The sequence below is a fragment of the Rhinopithecus roxellana genome, chromosome 5, assembly GCF_007565055.1.
Source record: "Rhinopithecus roxellana isolate Shanxi Qingling chromosome 5, ASM756505v1, whole genome shotgun sequence".
In the NCBI taxonomy this organism is placed as follows: domain Eukaryota; kingdom Metazoa; phylum Chordata; class Mammalia; order Primates; family Cercopithecidae; genus Rhinopithecus; species Rhinopithecus roxellana.
In genome coordinates, this window is record NC_044553.1 from 134536146 (window position 1) to 134560137 (window position 23992).

Genomic DNA, 23992 nt, shown 5'->3' on the forward strand with positions numbered 1-23992 from the left:
TTGGTGGTGGGTGGTGGAGTTGACCGTGAATGAGTAGGATTCAGAAGGAGACAGCATTCGAAGACGGTAGACAAGCAAGGAACAGGATGCTTTTGGCCTGGCTCTGCAGCGCCCTTCTCTAGAACTTGTCTTCCCAGGTCCTTTAAGTGACTTCTTCAAAATGATTAAAATTCTTTTTGGTTCCAAATTTAAGGGAAGAGATGGCAGATATTTAGACCATAATGTCCTCCTTCAAAGTAAAGCCCACAGCACATCTTGATTGCCTCCATTCTGGCGTCCCCCAACACCTACAGGCCATCATTGGGTCTCTGTCCATTTCTCTCTTAAGTGAGAACCTCGAAATGCTCTTCCTACTGAGCAGGAGCTCTGCCCAGAATTAGTGAGGACGCCGCACAGCTCCCCTGGGAGCTTCTGTCAGAGTCTGGTGGCTCTTGACTGAATGTTGCTGGGGTGGGGAGCCCCAGCTTGACTCGAATGCTCAACTTCTGGGGTCCTCCAGTGACACTACAGCCCCGAGAGGTGCTGTCAGTGTAGCATCTAAGGAGGGACCCCAGGAAGCCAGGAGGGTACAAGCTGAGAATGGGCTGTAACTAGCCAAATCTGGTCCAGAATCTTCCTGAACATCCTGCCTGTTTGCCCTTGAAGCCTTCGTTGATTTCTAGAGATAAATCAAAGACCTTTTTAGCATGTATGCACTGGTGACCCCTGATTGGGCTCTGTCTCTGGTGAGTTTGCCCTTCCTCAGCCCCAGCAGCCTTAGACCTCTGGGGATGGTCACAGACATGGTCTTCCCTCGGAGGAGGGGCCCATAGGCTTTGGGTTGCCCTGGTGTCTCCTGGTATGGGTGGAGTGGGATTATATCCTGGTAGCCCTGTTGACTGGTGTGGCTTCGTCCCTGTACGGGGAGGTTGTGGTGTTTATAATTGCAAATGTAATTAGCAGACCAGCTCTGGGGGACTGGGAGGCTCAACTTCTCTGCACATCACGGTGACCCCTGTAATGGCTGGCCCGGCAGATTAACCCTCACCGGGCCAGCCTGCTTCCTGCCACTGATGAGGCTGCTGACCTTCTCTGATAATGGCAGGGCTGTCCTGGGACCAAACACCTTCCTCAGGAGGGGTTGTCAGGGCAATGACTGGGAGAGATCCGTAGTTGGGAGGTGTTTTTCTTCCCTAGGGCACTGGGCTGGTGACCCTCGCCTCTTGAGACACTGTTACCCTGGGCAGCAGGCTGTGCTGGGCCATTTCTTCCCTCGTGTTCCTGGCCACACTGGAAGGATGTGATGGAAGGACTTTGAGTGCATGCTGGTCATTTCTGTGGCTCTAAAGGGACTCATTGTGACTTCCCTCTGGTGCTTCTGGGCTCAGCGTGCAGTAGCTTGTATTCACCCACCTCATCAGCTTCTTCTCAGAGCCAGCTTTGGGGAGGTGACTGTTCGCAGGGCTCCTGGACTCTGAGCAGGTGTTCCACAGAGCTGGACTGCTTTGGGTGGTCCCACTCAGAGTCGTGAGGGAAGCTGATCATAGGACAGCACAGGCTCAATTTGTTTCTAGGAACAGAGACCTCCCCAGTTAACCATCTAACAAAAAGACACCAAAACACCAGACAAGTGGGGAACATGGAGCTGCATGGTCTGTTCCCTCCCTGCTATGAGTGTGCTTGTATTTGCCTCTCTAGGGTGCCCTTCTGTACTGATCAGGATTAAAATCATCAAGGGTCCTAAGAGGACCTTTCTTTATAAGTCATTGCTTAACAGAGTGTCAAGTCCTTCTGTGCTGCCAATGAAGCCCCTGTTGTAGAGGGTGTTTCTGAACCTCGAAACATCAAAAGCCATGTCCACGCCTAAGAGACTTTCCACCATGGGAAACCTGTGTGTGCACATGTGTGAGTGTGTTCCGGTGGGTAGTCCCCTTTTAGATGGGGTGACAGTGGACAGGGGCTCTGCTATTTAAACATGTTCCTGCTGCCTGCTATACCCCTTGCCTGGGCTGAGGTCTGGCTGTGACCACATTCCAGCAGGGGCTGCCGTGCCTTGGGATTGGTTCATCCATGGTGCAAAGGGGACTACAGGGGCACCTGCTAGGTGGCTGTCCCTCTGGTTTGCCCAGAGGATTTCAGTCTTAAGAGCCTCTCTGCAATTTTCTGGCCTGGGTAGGGCTGGGGCAGACCCCAGAGAGGGAGGGAAGGGAGTCCTGCCCTTCTCCAGGATAGCAGATGGCCACACTCAAAGGAGCATTTGAGCCATTCTGTTCCAGGTTCCCGACTTCCCCTTTTCTCCCTGGAAATAGCCATTGACAGGCTGTAGCTTAAAGAGTCAACTGTTTTCTTAAATCAAGGAAAATCATACTGGTTAATTAGCCCATGGGATGTTCACTATGGAGTCGGACTATGTGGAAATAAATTATTGGCTAAATGTTTTAAATTCAGAATTGTCTGAGTTTGAGTTAAAATTGTATAAATCTAAAACAAAAGTTTTCCTGGGACTTAGAGATAGAATTTTTTCAGTCTTCATTTTACTGTGCTTTTAAACCTATACACATTTTGGTCTAAAAGTTTCTTTTTTTAAAAAAAGTCTTTCTTTTGTTCCTTAGGACTTTAAAATATTCTATTCAATATTGTCATTCAGAGTCCCCAGGACTGAACCTTTTCAGGGAATGGTTTTCTGGAAAATGTTATTTTATTTCTCAAAGTCATTTCATTCAGAGGTCAAAAGGCAGTTAAACAAACTCCAACAAGCCTTTGTTTGTATCTTCTGATTTCAAATGTGATCAATTTTTATTGAAAATCATATCAGAGACCATAGGTGTTTACTAACTTCCTGCATTTAAACTGTCCGAACGTGAAGTGGCCAACTGAATTCAATCTTTTCTATCAAGGAAACGATGAGTTTAAAAACCCCAAATACTGAATGTGTCTTTAATTTGGCTCGTTTATTTTTAATGGCTTGAATTGACTTGAGTTCATAAATTAGTTTTTTTTTGTTTTATTCTTTTTGTTTATTCATTTTGAAATTTTTATTGTATTTATGTTTTTGGCATTTTCGTCTGGCTTATGCTTTAAAAATGACGCCTGATAAAGGGTTTTTGAGCATCACTGGCCTTTTCATGTGTTCTTGGTTTCTGAAGGGCAAAGAACAAGGAAATACACGTGTAAGGAAATGCTATAGGAGAGGATGGAAGGGGTGAAGGAGGGTGTTCTTTCAGATGAGATTTCTCTCATGTTTTACAATTTAACATTTTCCTTTGTCTTCATTTTTTCCCCTCTATTTTTATTCCAACTTGCTGTAGTTTGCCCTTGTCCTTTTATCCCTCCTCGACTGTTTTGGAGGAAGGAGTATAGGTGTGTGGTCTGCCTGAGTGTGAGTGTGTGTGTGTATGTGTATGTGTATGTGTGGCTGGTTGAGCTTTTCAGAGGTGCGGAGCATGATTAGTTGGGTAAAGTCCCAAAGCAGAATGCCTATAATTGGCCCCTCTATTCTGATTCTGCCATCAATACTTTTATCCATGGTCACTGGCTGGCTCACGTTTTGGTGGAAAAAACAAGAAGGGTATAGACCTGCTGTTTAAAAGCAAATTTCAGGTGGTCTGTTTGTTACCTGAGGAGCGTGGTGATAGGGGCTGCACGTATGGGTGAGGATATGAAGAAGCACTAAATATTATTCAAAATCGACTTTTAAATCCCTCCCCTCATGTCACCGCCTACGCTTGGAACCCGAGTTTGGGATCTTGGTGATGCACAGTAAATGAGCTGTTGTATGCTTTTGTTTTTGTCTTCCTAATCGATCAGCAAAACACATTTCCTTTTGATGGTGAAACAGGAGTTCAGCATGCAGAGTGCAGTATTTATCCTCTTCCTTTTAGCTTCACTCTTTGTCATTTGTCTCTTGGGTGTGTTGACATTGTCTACCTAAGCAGTCAAGCTAACAAGCTTTGGCAGAAAGAACGCTGCTTTTACAGAAATAGTAGCAATTTTAATGTGATGGTTATAATAATTATGATTACAGTAATCACAGCTTGTACCTTTTTCTTCCCAAAAATCGCAAAGCAATTCTCATAACCATTTTTCTCATAGTAGCTGGATGAGGGTGGCCGTTTCTTGCTCCCAAACATAAATATCTTCGTGCAAACATAAGCATGCAAAGGCTGCAGGTTTGCATGTCTGAATTCACCCATGAGCAAAAACTCTCTGGTCTCTGAATATGAACAGGCAGGTAGAGGAGAATACAGTGTTAACCCCCCGCCCCCCTGAGAAATGCTGGGTACTTTGCCTTTGAATGAAGACGGGAGAAATGTTTCTTGTTAGTGATGCATGTACCAAGTTTGACCCCACTACCGCCAGCTTCTGTGCCCCCTGCCATGCTCTGCCTCCCAGTTTCCCCTTGCTTCTTGGTTCCTCTGGCTGCGTTCTCATGAGAGGTTTGCAGACCAAAGGCACAGAGCAGACGAGGGGGGTTATGACTTGGCGCATATGAGTATCTGGGAGAAGAACTGCGTGAAGAGAGAGGACAAAGTCACCTCTCCACCCTTGATCGCCTTCTTGGCTATTTGGCTTCTATGAGGCCGTTGTCCCTGCTCCTGGGTACCTCAACCTGCACTCTGGAGGTGATTAGAGGGAGGTCATCAGGGAACTGACCTCTCTGAATTTCCGTGACCCTTCTTGTGATGCTTCATGGCGACTCCCAGACCTGAAGCCTGCTCACCTACAGACCATGCTTATCTGTGCATTACTTTCGAATCTGACAATGCTTTTATTTCCTCTCTCATTTCCTTTTTTGTATATGTATCGTGGAACGAGGAAGCAGCTCTGCTTCACCTAATATTCCAGGGTCCCCTAGCTCTCTGTGTTTTTTTTCCATCTTAGTATTCTTACTCATGTTCTTACTCAATTCTTTTCCTCAGGAAAAAAAAAACCAACCAAACCCCAAAGCTTTGGATTATTAATTGATTATTAACTGATTTAACAAACAAAACATTCCACCCCCAAGGAATGCAAGCAAGACTCTGGCTGTGCTGCTCAGGTGGAGATCTGCTTTCCCCCTCAATGGGTAAGAAATTTTATAGCTTCAATTCCCTTGTTGGACCCTGAGTAAAAAATTAATTCATGAATAATAAAAACCAATCAGTCTTGTTGAGTTTAAGAAGGATTAGGAGAAAGGGTGTTTTTTCTTACAGAGAACATTTGGAATCTGTGTGTCACTGTCACCGAGAGTTTGGGGGTGGCTTGAGGGGTGCCTTTATACACGGCAAATGAGCTATTGATTATCCCGAGTATAACGCATCTTCCTCAGTTGTAAGGCCAACTGACTGCTGACTGTTACGGGGTTCCCACTCACTGCTCTCCCTACCATCCCGTACTCCAAGCCAGTGATATTTCACTGAAATTAAGACAGTTTCCTGTGTAAGTGGCATATAACCAAATAGCAACCAACCTAGCTTTGCATTACGAATAAGCCCATTTGTTGATGGGATAGAGTCCTTCTTGGTTTCCCTCCCCTTTCTTTCTCAGGAAGCAGTTGGCCAGAAATTTACATGCTTTTCCCAGAACTACAGAAATTAGATGTGTAGATTCTCTTTTCAGTTTCCACTAATAGTATCTACTTCCCAGGGTTGTTTTGAAGATTTAGTCAGAGGACAAGCACCAGGCACATAGTAGGTGTGCATGAAATGTCCAGTGTTACTAATTTTTTGATGTTATCTTAGGGGTGTTACTTTTCATTCATTTGACATAATCTCACAATTATAGTCTTCCCTAGCAGTGAGACTGGGTGCTTGAACTGACTACTTTGTTTAATGTGATCAATATGACTTGCGTGTCAACATATAACACAAGGGGATTAAAGAAGGAATTACAATTTGGGGTGGAGAGGATGAATAGGAAATTTTCCTCTGAATGAATCCCTGTATTTTCAGTAGGGCTGTCCATTAAAATACAAGATACCCAGTTAAATATGAATTTTAGATAAACACTGGTATCTTTTTTCGTATAAGTAAATCCCATGCAATACTTTTTAAATCTGGCAATGCTACCTACCCATGACTGTTTTTCTTAAATTAGTCTGATAAGAAACACATTGCTCTTATTTTTTTTTTCTGCTTTTGACCAAGCCCCAAAGATTGATTCTATGTTCAGTTTTTTATTTTTTATTTTTATTTATTTATTGTATTTATTTATTTATTTATTTTGAGACAGAGTCTCACTCTGTCGCCCAGGCTGGAGTGCAGTGACATGATCTCGGCTCACTGCAACCTCTGCCTCCCGGGTTCAAGCGATTCTTCTGCCTCAGCCTCCTGAGTAGCTGGGACTACAGGTGCCCGCCACCACACTTGGCTAATTTTTTTGTATTTTTGGTACAGACGGGGTTTCACCATGTTGTCCAGGCTGGTCTCTAACTCCTGACTTCAGGTGATCTGCCTGTCTCTGCCTCCAAATGACCATCTTTAACATGTTACCAATATGAACGTGTTAGGCTGGCCATGCCCTTAGATAAGGCAGTGGGTAAGTTCCGTCATCCAGATATATTGATAGAGTTACAATTAAGTAAATAAATCTGCTGAATGAGGTCTCCTAACAGCACCCAGGGCTATTGAATTTTGCTTTAGGGAGGAACAGGGTAAGTCAAGTCTTTTTGGGAACCTGTCTATGCCTGATTGTTTCCCTGACAAACTGGTTGGTGTGCTGGACTGCCAGAACCCGAGACCCCAGAAACCGGAAGTTACCCTTACCTCACCTTGGAGGCCAAAGCAGCAGCTCTCCCTACCTCCCCACACAAGGACCAGAGGCTGACCCTTGGGAGGGTCTCCCAGGAGGCTGAGGGGAAGCAGCCCAAGTCAGTGTTAGGTGGTGGAGCAGGGAGGATTAGGACTCCAAACCTGAAGCAGAGCTAGTTGAGAGCATGGATGAACCGGGGCTCGCCAACAGGGTACCAGCGGACCCCAGCTTCCCCTCATTCACCTCTCGGAACAGCACAGTCGCACAGCCCTGGTAAACATAACCATTGTTTTAAGCCTGGTGCCCTCACAGCCCAGGGTACGGGGAATGGAAGAGCTCTAGAGCCCCCTACAGGCACTGACTGGCACTGCACCCCATGGGTGACAGTTCTGTAACAGAGCCCTCCCTTGGTGGGAAGGTGCAGGGAGAATCCCAGGGGGTGAGCCTTCAGAAGCTCAGGAGTGAGCTCAGGACCCTGGCTTTAGAAAGCAGCTGTGGTTCTCATCTTTCCGAGCCCTGCTCCATGCAATTTAGCACTGCAGCTGCCTTGTAGTGTGGTATTCCTCCCAAGCCCCGGCATGCACACATGCACACCTACGCACAACACACTCACTGCCTCCGTGGCTTGCCTGACCTCCAGATGGCACTGGAAAGTGCTCAGGTCTCATTCGGTCTGAAGAATGCCCTCCAAGCTGCTGCATATGCAGAAGCCGTGCAGCCAGCATGATTTTCAGAGCCAGATACTGGTGTTCAGACGCTCTTCTCCAAGCCACCTAATTCTCTGGGGGATCATTTCAGGATCTGATGTAAGAAAAGTGTCTGCGGGTGGATAGGAGAGCTAACTACAAAGTGTAAGGCCAGAGATGGGCGACTGTAATAGCAATAGTAATCGTTGTAGTAATTGACATGTATTGAGTATTTACTCTGTGTCAGGCTTTGCCTTAGAATATTTCATGTATGAAATCATCACTTCCTCACAACAATCCTAGGCAGTAGGTATTATTACCATCCCCCATTTCACAGGTAAAGAAACTGGGGTGCAGAGACATTAAGTCATTTGCCCAAGGTCACACAACTGACAAAGCTGGGATTTGCACAGAGGCAGTCTGGCTGTGTGCCTGCACTCCTCACCCCCATATTATGTGTCGCTCATTGCATCTAGAATTTCAGCTTCCTAATTCCTGCCTTCAGAATGCCCCATCTAACACTGTGTGGATCTAACACTTGGGCAAAGTTTGAGGTGGGGGTGGAGGGGGAAAAGACCAAGACCCATGTCTTGGTTCTAAAAAAATTAAGGTGGAAGAATCGCTGCACAGAGTCGGACCCCTCATCCCCCAGCTCAGCTTCCATCCTTGTCCTAGGCACAGGAGAAAGCTGTAGAAAGGAACTTTTGGTCTTACTGATATCATCCTCCAAGGGCCCATGCCCAGCCTCTGGAGGCCACCCAGTGATCTGATCCCGTCCATGCCTCTCCTGGAGTCTATCATAAACATATTTTGAAGCCGACTTCCCTCTTCTCAGCTTGCATTTTCTCCTGTTCCATGCCTTCCCACCATTCTCTTATTGCCCATTCTCCAATGGCTCCCAAGTCTGAGTCTCAGTGCCCTACCTTGGTGCCTGTCTTGGATTCCTGCAGTCACCACACAGCAGCACATGCAAAATCCCGCAGGCTCCACAGAGCAGCACGTGCACAACATCACACTCCAAACCTGCTTCTCCTCATGTCTCTTTAGGCAGGGACCCACCCAAGCCAAGATATGGAGCATATCTTCAGTTCTTCCCTTCCACTCTTCATTGTTGAGTCCCCTCCTACGTCTGGAAAACTTTTACCTATGTATACACCTCAGATCTGGTCCTTCTTATATTGCTTCCCCCCACCCTGATCTGCTTAGCAAACTTCTATTTATCCTTTAAAACCCTGCTTAGGTATCTCCCTCTGTGTGAAGCCATCCCTGACTTCTCCCTGGGGGAATTAGTCTCTCTCCTTGCAGCTGTTCTCTGTCTCATGCCCCTGACTGGGTTACAATCTGTTGGATTTGAATATTTGTTTATTTTTTCTCCTGGATCATGAGGTCCTAGAGTCCAAGCTTATCTCTGTGTCCCTAGTGACACAGAGTAGGTGTTTAATAAATGTTGGTCGAGCTAACGTGAGGGGATTGGAAGTAGTTAAAGGGGAGGCCCTTGGGGGAAAAAAGGGAGAAAAAAGGGCCTGGGAAGAGGTAACCAGGAGAGCACTGGTTCTGCTACATCTTTTGCCCTGGTTGAGCCATGGAGGCAGCTCTGGCTAGGGAAGCATTATATCCTTCTGGGAGGCAGTCTAGTGTCGTGGTTAGGAGGAAAAACCCTAGCTCCAGACTGAGTTGAAATCCTGGTCCCAGTGGTATGCTGGAACCAGCTCAAACCAGCTCAGGAGAGCTCATTGTTAAATGTTCAGCAGTTCTGTGGGCTGATGGTCAAACACAATTGTTATTAAAAATTAAATGGTATAAACTTATAGTTAAATACATTGTATTAAAAACAAAGGTGATAAATACCACTCCTCACTTCCTCATATCTTAGTACATTTCACTTTACGTTCTTGCAGTCAATTTACACCTAACGTACGGTGGAAAAACCATGCAATGCCGAGCTGATGCCTGTCTCTTCCCAAGCCTGCGTTCTCTTATGACACACTGGTAGTTTGAGAATGGCCATGATGGGAGTATTTACACCACAGAAATTGGCAAATGCTACAGATCTGCCTTCCCCCAGCTAGTTGTTGAACATTTATTACCACACCACTGCATTGGCTCCGTCACAACCCAGCTCTGTGACCCCAGAAAAATGACTCAATCTCCCTGTGTTTCAGATTCCTCTTCTGCTGTGATCTTCCACGTTGGATTGCTGTAAATATTAAAAGTTGATAAACATGGCTGGGTGTGGTGGCTCACACCTGTAATCTCAGCACTTTGGGAGGACAGAGATGGGTGGATCATCTGAGGTCAGGAGTTCGAGACCAGCCTGGCCAACATGGTGAAACCCCGTCTCCACTAAAAATACAAAAATTAGCCAGATGTGGTGGTGGGTGCCTGTAATCCCACCTTCTTGGGAGGCTGAGGCAGAAGGATTACTTGAACCCAGGAGGTGGAGATTGCAGTGAGTCGAGATTGCACCATTGCACTCCAGCCTGGGCAATAGAGTGAGGCTCAGTGTCAAAAAAAAAAAAAAAATTGATAAACATAAGCTACTTATAGCAGAAATTGGTACACAGTAGGTGCTCAATAAGTATTAGCTCTTTTTAGTATTTCTTCTCATTGCTCCCTATCCAAATTCTATGGAAACAGATGGAGGAATGGAAGTTTTATTTCTAGAACGTAAGGTTCATGTCTTTTCCTTTTATTTCTAGAGCGTAAGGTTCATGTCTTTTCCTTACAGGACCCCTGTGTGTGGGATTTAACTTGAGGAGCTAAGTGCAGGAAGTGAAAACCATGAATTTTCCAAGGGGAAAGACCCTGATGGAGAGATATGCTTAAGCCTCCAGGCGTGAGAGGATTGTGCCCCAGGCCCTGTGAGGAAATGAGGCCACAGCAGCACAACATGGTTGAACAGGTGAGGCAGGCACAGGTGAGGTCAGGAGAGGAATGGAGCAGATGCCAAGAACAGCCAAGCTGCAGCACGAAGGGAGCCTCTGTGTGTGGCTGCAGCGGGGTCCCAGGACCCTGCAAGGAGGCAGCTGCCCTCTCTGGAAATGCTGGGCTGTGTGGTCATGCCCATGAAGGCAAGGGCTCCTCTGGCTTTGCGAGTGGAGAAAATATTCCTGGCCGGCCGGGCGCGGTGGCTCAAGCCTGTAATCCCAGCACTTTGGGAGGCCGAGACGGGCGGATCACGAGGTCAGGAGATCAAGACCACCCTGGCTAACACGGTGAAACCCCATCTCTACTAAAAATACAAAGACTAGCCGGGCGAGGTGGCGGGCGCCTGTAGTCCCAGCTACTCGGGAGGCTGAAGCAGGAGAATGGCGTGAACCCGGGAGGTGGAGCTTGCAGTGAGCTGAGATCCGGCCACTGCACTCCAGCCTGGGCGACAGAGCGAGACTCCGCCTCAAAAAAAAAAAAAAAAGAAAAGAAAATATTCCTGGCCAATCCCGAGTTGGAGCACACACTTGAGGTTACATTGGCCTCATTGTGGTTTCTTGGGATGCTACAGCAAAGTGGGAAGGTGAGAAGATTTGGTCTGCAGCCTCCAGGACAGCAGAGGCCAGGAAAGAGCCAGAGGGGGTTTGGGCTTTTCTAGACTCCTCCGTGGAGGTTCCCTGGGTCCCAGCCAACACAGGCCCCTGGAGTGAGGATTTGCTTAATCTCTCTGTTACCTGGAAATTGCTTCAGGTTCAGACCTTTGCCATCAGAAGGGGCAGCTCAGTGACTCAGATATACACAGTTCCCAGCCCAACCCTTTTTCCAATGGTAAGTGCACTACAAGCCCACAGACCCCTGGCAATGCATCCATCTGCATGCTGGACAGGCCAGAAGCTGCAGCTGATTGCTGGGGTCTCCTGTTCTTTGCATCCCTGGTCTGTAGACAAATGCCCTTCGGAGTGGCCTTCCCAAGGAGAAAGCAGCCTTGAGAGTTGAAGCCCTTCCTTCCCACCTCACTATGGGAGTCTTTCACTTTACCCTGAGCTCCTCAAGGGCCCATTTGGTTCTGATTCGTCGGCAGCACAGGGTCAGTCATGGAGGAGCCTTCAGTAAACACGAGGCAGAGGTTTAGACACATTTTGAGAAAATCTGTGCTTTGGGGAGAACCACTGGTGGGTTACCTGTTCAGTTGTACAGGTTGTTCACTGTCCAAGAGTGCCTGGTTGAGGAGGTGGGTGGGCTCTGAACCTAGTTATTCTAATTCACAACAAGGCACACATGACTGAGGCATGGGGGTGAGTATCCAAGGGGTTGAGGGCCTAGAGGGGGCTGAGGAACCACCTCGCCAGGCTCCAACTCATTAATTGGGAGCAACTTCCTATCTAACCTGTGTCTGGACTCTCTGAAGAACTCTGTTTCTTTCTGCCGGCACTGTCCCTGCAGCCTTCATTTAGAGCCTGATAGCTCTTAGAAGGCTTTCTGTTCTGAGTAACTGCAGTACTTAGCGGGTCCCCGTGGCTCTCAGCAGGCCCCAGGGCAGGGAGGGACCTCCAGGCCCTGCTCTGGCTGCTGGTATTTCGGGATGTCCGTAGAAGCAGAGACACTGGGACACTGTGTTCCCTGAGTCAGAGTGCAGAGTGGTGTGTGGGGGAGTAAGCCAGCGGCCCTGGCAGGCAGGGGCATATCCGAGAAACAGCGCCACAGGGTCCCTGGGCTCTAAGAGCTTCTGTGAGTAGATTTTGGGGAGTGCTAGAATTTATCAACTTAGAGGGGAAGGAAGCTACTGTTTTAGCATTTGATGTCTTTGATCTTTACAGTAATACCTAAGTAGGGAGTCCTGTTCCCGCTTTACAGAGGTCTAGAGGAGTTGAGTGACTGCCCAAGGTGGCGCAGTGGGTCCACTTCAAGAGCCAGTGATGCACATCCAAGTCTGTCTGCCTGAAATAGCTCAGAATTCCAGGGGCCCAGAAAACCCACTGTTTCTATCGCAGATCTCTGTCTTTCCAGGCCAACCTTCCTGGTGCTTTTCCCAACACATTAACGTGGTCTCAGGCTGAACTGTTCAGTTGACCCTGGGCTCAGGAAAGGGGAGCGCAGGCCCTGAGACAGGCATGTGGCTCGGAGGGTGCCACCAAAGCCTCATCCCAGTACGGCTGTGGAGAGGGTCAGGACACCTGAAAGAGCCAGTGTTGGGATCTGTTCATGCCGTGCCGAGAGAAGTGCTTCCATTTGCCAAGAAAGAATGAGGAAGAGGGAAGGGCAGGCCCACCTCCTTGCTGCTCCCTGGGTCAGTAGCCCTGCATGGCCACTGGCCTTCACAGAGAAGAGCCACTTGGGGGTGGTCCATATGTGTGAACTGGAACCCAGGGCCTGTGGACAGCCCTGGGAAGGCCTCTGTGTGGGCATGTGGGGCAGGGAGGCACCGGAGACCAATTTCCTGTGCAAAGCCTTTGGGGCATAGCAGAGAGGGAGGCCTGCTTTGGTCTGTAAGGTGCTGTAGCCAGGATGTAACACACATGGGCTTGGGTTTGTGGATTTATCTCCCTTGTGTATTCTTTGACCACCCAGCTCCATGCCTGGCTGGCAGAGTGTTCGCAGGACACCCCGTAGGCTTGACGTGAGGCCACAGTCAGAAACCTGATGGGCCTTCCCCTAGAGACCTACTTGCCTGGGGAAGTGCCCCCACCGTAGCTCCAGTAGACGCCCCTACGTGCAGTCTTGGCCACCACCTTGCTAACAACACTCGTCTCCATGCCCTGCAGCCTCCTAAGTCTTTCCTCTGTGCCAGCTACTTTTGCATGGCAACGATAGTAATAAAAATAGTCACATATGGTCTGGCAATGGATCTCTTTTTTTGGTCTATAAGTGTATTTTATGTTAAAAATTTTACATTTTATGACATCAAGACTTTGCATGAAATACATTTACTGCAAAGAAAAAACATTACCTGGGATCAGAGCAGGAGAGAGGTCCCCTGGTCCGTGCCCAGGTAAAGAGTGTGGCCAGGTGCTGGCAACTGCAAGCGTTTCCAAGCAGTTGCCCATGTCCAGCAGATGCCTGCCAGACTTGAATCAGAGGATTTTTATGAGGGCGAGAGGACCTGGAGTCCCCAGGATGGCTGAGGCAAGGGACTCCACGGCTGCAGTCTTCTCAGTAAGAACACCTTGGATTCTTTTTTTTTTTTTTTTTTTTTTTTTGAGACAGAGTCTCGTTCTGTCACCCAGGCTGGAGTGCAGTGGCACGATCTCAGCTCACTGCAACCTCCGCCTCCCAGGTTCAAGCGATTCTCCCACCTCAGCCTCCCAAGTAGTTGGGATTACAGGCATGCACCAACACGTCTGGTTAATTTTTTATTTATTTATTTTTATTTTTAGTAGAGTTTCACCATACTGGCCAGGCTGGTCTGACCTTAGGTGATATGCCCTCCTCAGCCTCCCAAAGTGCTGGTGTTACAGGCATGAGCCACCGTGCCCAGCCTAGAACACTTCGGATTCTAGTTTTAGTACTTCCAGTTCCTGGTCACATGGATGAGATCAGAGATTGTGCCTGTAACAGGTAGACTTGGCCACTCCAGGCAAAACCAGCTTCTCTTTGATGCTGGGCTCTTTTCTTTTTCCCCATCCTTCTTTCTTTCTAGACCTGTATCCCTGCCTCTGTCGTCCTAGGCCAGTTTCCCTATATTTTTCTCCTTGCTGATGCTCAAGATGATAGTAATATTTGCTAACATCTTCTGACTGCCCACTATGAGCCAGGTGCTGTGCAAAGTGCATCTTGTGGCTACTCATGTTTTGCCTCCTTCTCTCTTTCTGGGCCTTTTATACTGAAGGGTATCCCTGGTATCCCTTGAGCACCTCATGTGGCTAGTACTCTCCTCCCCAAAGAGGATGCAGCCTATGGGGGCTGGGAGGGAGGCTCCTTGGCTTCAGCGCCCTCATTTTACAGATGAAAAAACTGAGAGCTTGAGCTGATGAGGGCCTTGGGTGCAGTTCTGCAGCTTAGGTGCAGAAGGAAACCCAGGGCTTGGCCTCTTTACCTTTACCCAGAGCTGTCTTGCATCTTGTGGATGCAAATCATTTGCTGTCAGCTGCATTAAGGGCCTCTTTGACCTTGGGGCTCTGAGTACCTAAATGGTGAGCCTCCGGCCAGGCAGTGCAGATCACTGATGTGACTGTGCCAGTGTCACTGCATACCCACCTCAGGCCGGGCAGGGTGAGGAAACTGCAGGAGCCACGCAGAGCCAGAGGAGGGCTGGACAGACTGACACGAACCTTCCCATGTAAGAAAATTAAAAGATAAAAAGAATTTTGATAGAGGGAAACTGGTAGGAGGGAAGATGAGCTGGCCGTCTGGGCAAGGTGGCCTCCTTCGCAGGTTTTGCTGCCGTCATCTCCTGATGTGGGCCCGTGGGCCCCTCACTTCTCTCCCTGGGCCATCCGTTTAGGCTGTTCTCTGCCCTCGGTGACCTCAGTAGGAGCTCTCCATTTCAGACAGTCAGCCCCTTGCTCCGTGGGAGGAGGAGATGGAGAGGTAAGAGCTACATGAGAATTAAGCCGTGTGCACTGTCTGGCTCATGCTGGCCTTCCCGGGGCCTCATTCCATGGTCAGTACAGAAATAGGAATGTATTGCCCTGCTGCCAGGCAGCATCCCAGCTACTCCAGCCTGTGTCCTAGGTCAGTACCTAACTGGCTATCCCAGCTCCGAGGTCACTTGAGGGTCTGGCAATATTACCATGGATCTGAACACCGCTGGCTCCCTGGGGACTGCAGCAGGGCGTGTGAAGGAAGGAGTCCCTTCTGACTCACGGCCCACACTAGAAGAACGTGAAGGAGTAGACAGCCCCTGTGTTGTGCGGCAGAGCAAGCAGGACCTTTGATGTCAGACAGGTGTGAATTCAGCTGACAACTCTCCCTTGCTGTGTACCCTGGGGCAAGTCACCTAACCTCCCTGTGCAGGCTGGCCTTATCTGAAAAGCGGGAGTAAGAATCCTTCTCTTACAGGGTTGCAGAAGGATTTAATAAAATAATGCTTACAAAATGCTTTTATGCAGGGTACTGTCAGCCTCACAAAGCCAGAGATACCCCAAGCATTCTCTGTAAATATGGCTATGGTCATTCAAAAGAAAAGTATAAATTCATTTTAAAGTATTGCTGAATTAGGAGTTATGATGTATTTTTCCACCTAATGAAGACTGAAAGTCCAAGATTATGATACTTGGTACTTGGGGTGGGGGGGCGTGATTGAGAAATGCTTTGGCATTAAAAAGAGGCCTTCAACCAGGCATAGTGGCTGACACATGTAATCTCAGCACTTTGGGAGGCTGAGGCAAGTGGACCACGAGGTCAAGAGTTTGAGACCATCCTGGCCAACATGGTGAAACTCCATCTCTATTAAAAATACAAAAATTAGCTGGGCGTGATGGTGCGTGCCTGTAGTCCCAGCTACTTAGGAGGCTGAGGCAGGAGAATCCCTTGAACCTGGGAGGTAGAGGTTGCAGTGAGCCAAGATCACGCCACAGCATTCCAGCCTGGTGACAAAGCGAGACTCCGTATCAAAAAAAAGCCTTCATAGGTTCATGTGGACTGAGATGAAAATACAGGCAACATAGAGTTGAGTAAAAATAAAAAACAAGTAGCTGGACAGTAGATAGAGTAAAATCACATGCATGGCTTTTTAAGCTCCAAATGCTGGGTATATGCTTTTGAAACTTGTGGAAAGAGATATAAAAAAACTGTTCTTTGAATCAGCTGTAGGGAATGGGCTTAAGAATCCTGGTATTGGGAGAGATTTTTGCTTTTAACTTTGATTCTTTTGATTGTATGTACGTATTCTATAATGAAAACAATTTTAATGTGTAAGTTAAGGGAACCAAGTGTGAGTAAACAAGCCAGCAACTAATAAACCTTCCTAAGAAAAATATTGAAATACAAGGGGTCCTTAGGAAAACTTGGAAGTCGGCTCTCTGCACAGACAGCCCTCTAGAAACTGGGTTCTGTCCCTGCTTCAGCTGCCTGCCCACCAATTCCCCTGGTCCCCTGCAGTGCACGTCCTACCAAGCCAGTGCCTCTGCCTGCAGCAGGACAAACCCAGACAGAGGCTTAGCCCGGAGGCTCGACTCCCGGAGCCAGCGCTGGCGGCAGATGCAGCAGCTGGGCTCGGCCTGCATTGGCAAGGGTTGGCCTCACCACCAGATTCTCTCTCCACTTCACGCCTTATGGAGCCAGGCTGAGGGAGTCGCTGGAGGATCGTGACTGCCCAAGTGGGTGGCTGCTCACCTGCCCAGGAAGCCATTAATCTTGTGTCTCTGCGGTCTCTCCTCCCACCCCAGTCGCCCGGGCACGGACTGACTTGGGAAAGGACATGAAAGGGGCCCTGGGCTTCACTCCATGGTGGACCATGACCCTGGAAAATACCATCTGGCTTTCTGTGTGTCTTCTGACACCAATTCCCCGGGTTGGGACACATCAAAGAGGGTGTATCTGGTGATATTTCTAATTGTTATTCCTTTGGCTGGGCCTTTGGATTCAGGTCACAGATAGGACTTGTACCTCCAGAGGCTGCCTGTGGGGCCTGAGCCCCCATCTTACAGATGCCTCAGGAGGGGGCGTGTAGAGGTGACCCAGGACCCCCTAGCGGCCAAGACCCCAGTCAACGGCACCCAGCAGGCCAGTCCCCCAGGGCCAGTCTGGGCAGCAGAACCTCCCGGCGTGACCAGCTGTGACTTTCCTTCTCTCCCCTCTGATGCTGCCCATGCAAAACAGCCAAAGTGCCAGGTACCCCATCCAGGGTGTCAGTAATGTGTGGAGTTTGACCTTACCCCGGGAATCTCAGCTTCAGTCACAGATTCATATTTTCTTTACGAAGGCTGGGCTTGCTGGCTTTAGAGTAATTCCAAAATAGATTTATTGGACAAAATTTGGGCAAAAATTGGGACAAAATAATTTGGGGCAGGCCAGGCATGGTGGCTCATGCTTCTAATTCCAGCACTTTGGGAGGCCAAGGCAGGAGGATTGCTTGAGACCAGGAGTTCGAGACCAGCCTGGGCAACGTAGCGAGACCTTGTCTCTATTTTTCAAAAATAATAAAACATTTAAAAGAATAATAGTTTGGGGCAAAAAGGGGGACTTCTGATTAACCTGGAGGTTTGGTACTCAGAAATGCACTACCTCCTGAGCAGAAAGTCGCCTGTGGCAGGAGGTATGTGCATGCAAAGCTGACCTGTTTGGAAGGTTATAGAAGATGTAACAGCAGCCAGGGGCTTGCAGTCTCTGTTGCACACTTTCCCCTTTTGAATAAACCCCTTTGTTTCATATCAATGGGGAACAGACAATGGGCACATGCAGGGCCTCGTTGGGTATCCTCTGACTTTTTTATGTCTAGCCTTTTAAACATGGGGCAGTGCCTCCCACATCAGCTTGTGCTTTGTTGGAAAATTCGTTCCATAGCCCTGCTAACTGGCACACATCGAACTGTTTCCTATATGCCAGGCACAGTGTGTCGTGTGTTACCCAGTTAGTACTTTTGAATCTCACAACTGTCTTGCAAAGTAGGCACGTGCATTTTCCTCGTATTCCAGATGAGAAAATGGGAGCTCAGAGAGGTTGAGGAGCACCCCCAAAGTCACAGATCCAACACAAGGCAAAGCTCGCATTTAAACCTAGACCCACCTCCAGAGTCCACTGTGCTGGACACATCTGTGGAAGACAAATAGTTCCCCCATATTTCAATCTCTCTCTCTGTTGGAAACTGAGTCTGCTTTTTGTTATTGCTTCCCCCATTAGAGTTCACAGGCAGCCCGGAAATGGGGTGGTCTCTGCTTTGCTGCTTACCACCTTGTCACCTTTCATTTGTATTTCCCTAGAGTAGGGAGACAGTGGGAGACAGTGCCCTTTCTTGGCAGGGTGCGGTGGGTGGGAGGAGGGTAAGGCTGTGGGGGAAGGGGTCAGAGGAGAGGATTGCCTCTCTAGGCAGTCAAGGGATCATACACGTGGGGTAAGAGGCTGACTGGCATTGGGCATTGCATTCAGGGTCAACCATTCCAGGTCCCAGATACACATGCTGATTGAGTACTTGTGACAGCCCTGTGAGGTAGAAGCTCTTCTGCTCCTCCTTTTACAGGTGTTGAAACTGAGGCTGTGTGCCTTGCCCAGGTTGCTGAGCTAGTACATGGTGGAGTCTGACTCCAGCCTAGGTCTGCCTGCCTCCTAAATTCCAACTCACCACCACCATCCTGCATTTGATTCGGTTCAGTCTCTCTGTCTGTTGAGGGGACTGTAGGAGGTGACAGAAAGGATGCAGTTGCATAGGTGGTTTAGGGATTTTTTAAATCCTCATTTTCCTAATGGAGACCCTGAGACCCAAGTGTCTTGCTGGACTCAGTAAGTTGGGGACTGAAGCTACCACTTGTCCCCTGGCTGCAGCCTGCCTCTTTTGCAGATGGGTCCAAACAGCAGATCTGGATGGTCTGGGAGGGAAGGTCCCTGTGGCTGTGTGAAGGGGAGACTGGGATGGCTTGCTGGTGAGCTGTGTGTTTTAACCAGTGCATACATATCTCTATTTAAAGAAGTCCTATGCTTTTGACAATCCATCAGGAAGCTCCCTGTGACAGAGTCCAAAGGGTTCCTTGGTATTGCTCTGTGATCTTTAGACAAGCCCCTTAGCCTCTGAGCCTCTGTGTTCTCATCTGCCTAATGAGGATAAGAGAACCCCAACTCCCTGGGTCAGTGCTAGGCTAGGTGAAATCAAGCAGCCAACACAGGTTGGATGTGCACCCTGGGAGGCTTCCTAGCAATGTCCCTACCACTCATTCCTCCTCATTATGCCCTCAGAGCCCACATCATCCCCTTTGAATATGCTCGCTGATGGCAAGTCTTCTTCCATTGGGGGTGGATTTAATGTTTAATGCAGCCGAGGTCATTTGGAGGCAAGACTAGGGAATTAGCTCGGTGACAGAGCTGAGCCAAGCGATTTTTGATTACAAAGAAAGTGAGGATGTGACTCTATTTCTCAGATAATCTGGCCTGAAAGGCAGCTCCCAGAGGAGCTCCAAAAATGCTTTGATCAAAGCCAGCATATTGGGAACTGGGAAGAGATGCCCAAGGTGACCATGTGGAAGGGGACAGTGCTCACCGGGGTGTATAAATATCGGTTGGTCACAATTGGTCTCCTGACTTCGCAGTCACACCCTGCTGCTCCTGACCAGCTGCTGCCGTTTTGAGGAGCAAACTCCGTGGGAGGTCACATAGGTGTCCAGCGGAACTGGGGTAATTGTGGCCGTCTCAGGTCAGGCTCAGTCCCTGATCCAGGCAGAATAAATAATGGCCCAGCAAGATGCCTATACCTTTCTCATCTTACCAGCCAAACCTGCAAATTACCCAACAGAACCCACGCTGCTTTGGCTGGGAGGGCCGAATGAGCCAGAGCTTTCAAGAGTCTAGCTGGGGGCAGAAAGGAGGAAAGGCACGCACCCCACTCCTGCTCCTGGTACCTCATCTGCTCTTGAGAATTAGCCTGGCAGTGGGAGCCCTTCAACTGGGTACTTCGTGTACTGCTGTCCCTTGACATTTTCCTTCTGGGAAAACTTCTAGAGAAGCCATTCTGGGAAAGGTAGTGATTAAAAGTTTTGAATAAGAAAATAGCTAGCTGAGAACATAATTTGGGGAGAAAGAGCACAGGCCAGAGAACTCTTAATAGTGGCAGATGGACTTCAATCTGAAGACTGTTGCAGATTTGAACAAAATGAGGGAAATAACAACAGTCGGGAGCCTTCCAAAAGGAACCGCTTCCATTGAAGTCTGTTCCTGATTCTCAGGTTAGGGTCTTCCTCATTAGGGATGTGAAAATGGTTTTTCTTTTACAATGTGATCATTGTCCTAGGTTGCCTTTTCCCATGTTTTATGTTCTCACTTGACATATAGAGTCAACCTTGTATTGGTCCCAGTTTGGGTGGTAGTGAACAGGAGTGGGCATTATCTCGTGTGGTTGGAAGATGGGAACCACTGGCCTAGAACCCAGAAACTGGAAACTAGGTGTTCTCAAGCTGGGCCTTAAGTCACTGTAGGGAACCTGGGGACAGAAAGTGAAGACACGGGAACAACTGTTTCTATCCGCCATCCTCCAACAGGCAGGCTCCTATGGGTGAGGCTCCATTCAGTCCAGGAATTCTCCTCTTCCCCGTGGTGCTCTGCTCTTCTGCACTGTGCAAAGGGCAGCTGGTTCTGAGGTCCAGAGATACAAGATTTCTTCCCTGGTTTGAGCAACACTGAGAGCACGGTCCTCTCACTCTCCCTGATTGTGCTCTTAGCTCTGGCCTCTTGCAGGGAGTTGCCAGACACATATGTGAGAAGAAGGGCTCCTTTTACCCTTTTGCCCTGGGTGTGATCACAGCTCAGGCCCAGGCCACTACTGAGCCCTACACTGTCCAATATTCACATGGGAGGGTTGAGAGGAGAAAAGGCATTAAACATCCTGTGTCATAGGAAAACGGAACAAAAGAGGAAGCCTCGAAAGAGACTGGGAGTTGTCATTCATGAAAGAGTGAGCCTTCCGAGTCCCCCTTGCTGGCTGGTCTTTACAGCCTGGAAGACTTCAGATTAAAGAGACCGTGATGAATGGGGACCGTGAGGATACATTACTTCAGGGAGCACCCCAGTGTCAGCCAGCTGGTGGTGGCCCCAACTTCTGGGCAGTGGGTGGGGCATGGAGGTCTCCAGCCTTCTTAGATTCTGACCTTCAGCTACAGCATTCCTAGAGCATTCGTGGAACTTTAGTACTGCAAGATGCTCTCAGGGGAAACAGCTTCCTGGGGAGTTCGCCAAAGAAACAGAACCAATACGATATGTAGTCATGTGCCACATAATGACATTTTGGTTAATGATGGGCTGCATGTATGATGGGGTCTCATAAGACTATAACACTGCATTTTTTTTTTTTTTTTTTTTTTTTGAGACGAAGTCTCGCTCTGTCGCCCAGGCTGGAGTGCAGTGGCCGGATCTCAGCTCACTGCAAGCTCCGCCTCCCGGGTTCCCGCCATTCTCCTGCCTCAGCCTCCCGAGTAGCTGGGACTACAGGCGCCCGCCACCTCGCCCGGCTAGTTTTTTGTATTTTTTAGTAGAGACGGGGTTTCACCATGTTAGCCAGGATGGTCTCGATCTCCTGACCTCGTGATCCGCCCGTCTCGGCCTCCCAAAGTGCTGGGATTACAGGCTTAAGCCACCGCACCCGGCCCTAACACTGCATTTTTTACTGTACCTTTTCTTTGTGTAGATAATACACATACCATTGTGTTACAAATACCTACAGTATTTAGTACAGTAACATGCTGTACAGCTTTGTAACCTAGGAGCAATAGGCTTTACCATACAGTCTAGGGGTGTAGTAGGCTATGCCATCTAGGCTTGTGTAAGTACACTCTGTGATGTTCACACAATGATGAAATATCCTAACAATTTATTTCATTATTAAGCAATGGATGACTGTGTGTGTGTGTATCCTTTATTTATGTATATAAAGAGATTTATTATAAGGAATTAGCTGACATGATTATGGAAGCTGACAAATCCCAAAATCTGCAGGGTAAGTCAGCAAGCTGGAGATCCAGGAGAGCTGACAGTGTAATTCTAGTCCAATAGTAGGCAGGCTTGAGACCCAGGAAGAGCCAATATTTCAGTTGGAGTCCAAAGGCAGGTGGACTCCAGAAGGCTGATGTCCCAGTTTGAAGGCCATTGGGCAAGAAGGATTTTCTTTCTCTTGGGAGAGGGTCAGCTTTTTGATTTTATTCAGGCCTTTAGCTGATTGGATGATTGCATAGGGCAACCTGCTTTACTTAATTTGCTGATTTCAATGCTAATCTCATCCAAAAACACCCTCATGGAAATACCTAGAATAATGTTTGGCCAAATATCTGGAGACTCCACGGCCCAGTCAAGTTGACACTCAGAATTAACCATCATAGCAGTCACATGAGTTTGGGAGACTCTTGTATACCATGGCCCTGTCTTCAGCCTTCCAGGGCATTTTAGTGTATTAAACATTCTGAGAATGCAGTCAAGAAACCTATTTGACTTGTTCACCCAAGTGTTTTCCTTATTTATTTGGCCATGGTCTTTTGTGGGGCTGGGGAGGAGGGAAGGAGGGAAGGGCCATGATACCTGTTGAATCCCATGACTCTGGGGACTATCCATTGGGAAACACTGCCCTGGAGATGTAACATTAGTAAGACACTACTGTGCCAGCTGCAAGAAGGCGGCCTGTCCATGACTGGGGCTGTGGTGCATTTTGAGGCTTCCAGGCACTGTCTTGGTCAAGCTGCATTCCAAAGTGAAAGGACTCAAGAGAGAACTTTCTGGGAATTCTTTATTTCTTTTCTTTTCTTTTTTTGAAATGGGGGTCTAGAATCTATGTTGCCCAGGCTGGCCTCAAATTCCTGGCCTCAAGCTATCCTCCTGCTTCAGCCTCCTAAGTAGCTGGGACTACAGGCATGATATTCCATCCAGCTCTGGGAATTCTTTTTTTCTTTGTTCTTTTTTCTTGAGACAGGGTCTTGCTCTGTCACCTAGGCTGGAGGGCTAGAGTCCAGTGATGTGACCACAGGCTTACAACACCACATCTGGCTAATTTTTGTGTTTTTTGTAGAGACAGGGTCTCCCCATGTTGGCCAGGCAGCTCTCAAACTCCTGGGCTCAAGCAATCTTTTTACCTTGGCCTCCCAAAGTGCTGGAATTACAGGTGTGAGCCACCATACTCAGCCAGAATTCGTGATTCAACTGTACTTAGAGGGTGTTTACTCAGTACTGGCTGAGTGCTAAGCGCTCTGGGTGCATGATCTCATTTAATCTTTTCAACCATTTTTTGCATTAGGAACTAGTGTCTCATTTTACAGATAAAGAAATATGCACAGAGTTGTGTGACTTTCTCGCAAGTGGGAAATCAGGCTTTGAACCTAGTCCTTTCTGACTCTAGAACAATGCCCTTAACCGCTCTACCAGCCTGATTCCTACTGTGTGGCTGGGAAACCTTTAGTAGCAAACAAAACAGAGGCATTACCAGGCATGTGGTTTGAAATCGAACAGTTTATCTGAAAGCCCTTAACTGACAGGATGCCTTTTGATGGCAAAAGGGAAAATGAAGAGATGAGGGAATGGGAGGAAGTGTAATACTATTAGGGAACACAGACTTTGTGTGATGGTAAGATGTGGTCACGTCGTAGAGAGAAAGGCAGAGCATAGCTCAAGGTGTTCTGAGCCATCATCTCCCTTGCTGGTGACAGACAGACCCTACTCAGTTCCACATTTCCTTGCTGTAGGAGGCCCCGGTGCCCTAGAGGTGGTCCCTGAGAATGTCAGAGAAGTGGAGGTGGTGACAGGTGGTAAGACCCTGCTGATTGGGAGCAGGACCATCTTTTTTTTTTTTTAGACAGAGTTTTGATCTTGTCGCCCATGCTGGAGTGCAATGGCACTATCTCGGCTCACTGCAACCTCCGCCTCCCGGGTTCAAACCATTCTGCTGCCTCAGCCTCCTCAGTAGCTGGGATTACAGGCACCAGCCACCACGCCCGGCTAATTTTTGTAGTTTTAGTAGAGATGGGGTTTCACCACATTGGCCAAGCTGGTCCCGAACTCCTGACCTCAAGTGATCCACCCACCTTGGCCTCCCAAAGTGCTGGGATTACAGG

At 48.3% G+C, this 23992-nt stretch overlaps 1 protein-coding gene across 2 annotated transcripts in view; it reads left to right on the top strand.

Annotated features, from left to right (window-relative positions):
* The window catches only part of ESRRB (estrogen related receptor beta), a 189277-nt gene that overhangs the window by 69308 nt on the left and 95977 nt on the right, over window positions 1-23992 (top strand). The window contains exon 1 of one of the 2 annotated variants that reach the window (XM_030929726.1): window positions 10235-10296. The exons of the other annotated variant lie outside the window; for it this stretch is intronic. The gene's annotated coding sequence lies outside the window, so the exon portion shown is untranslated. Of the gene's footprint in view, window positions 1-10234; window positions 10297-23992 lie in introns of those variants that run through there. 2 annotated transcript variants of the gene reach the window in all.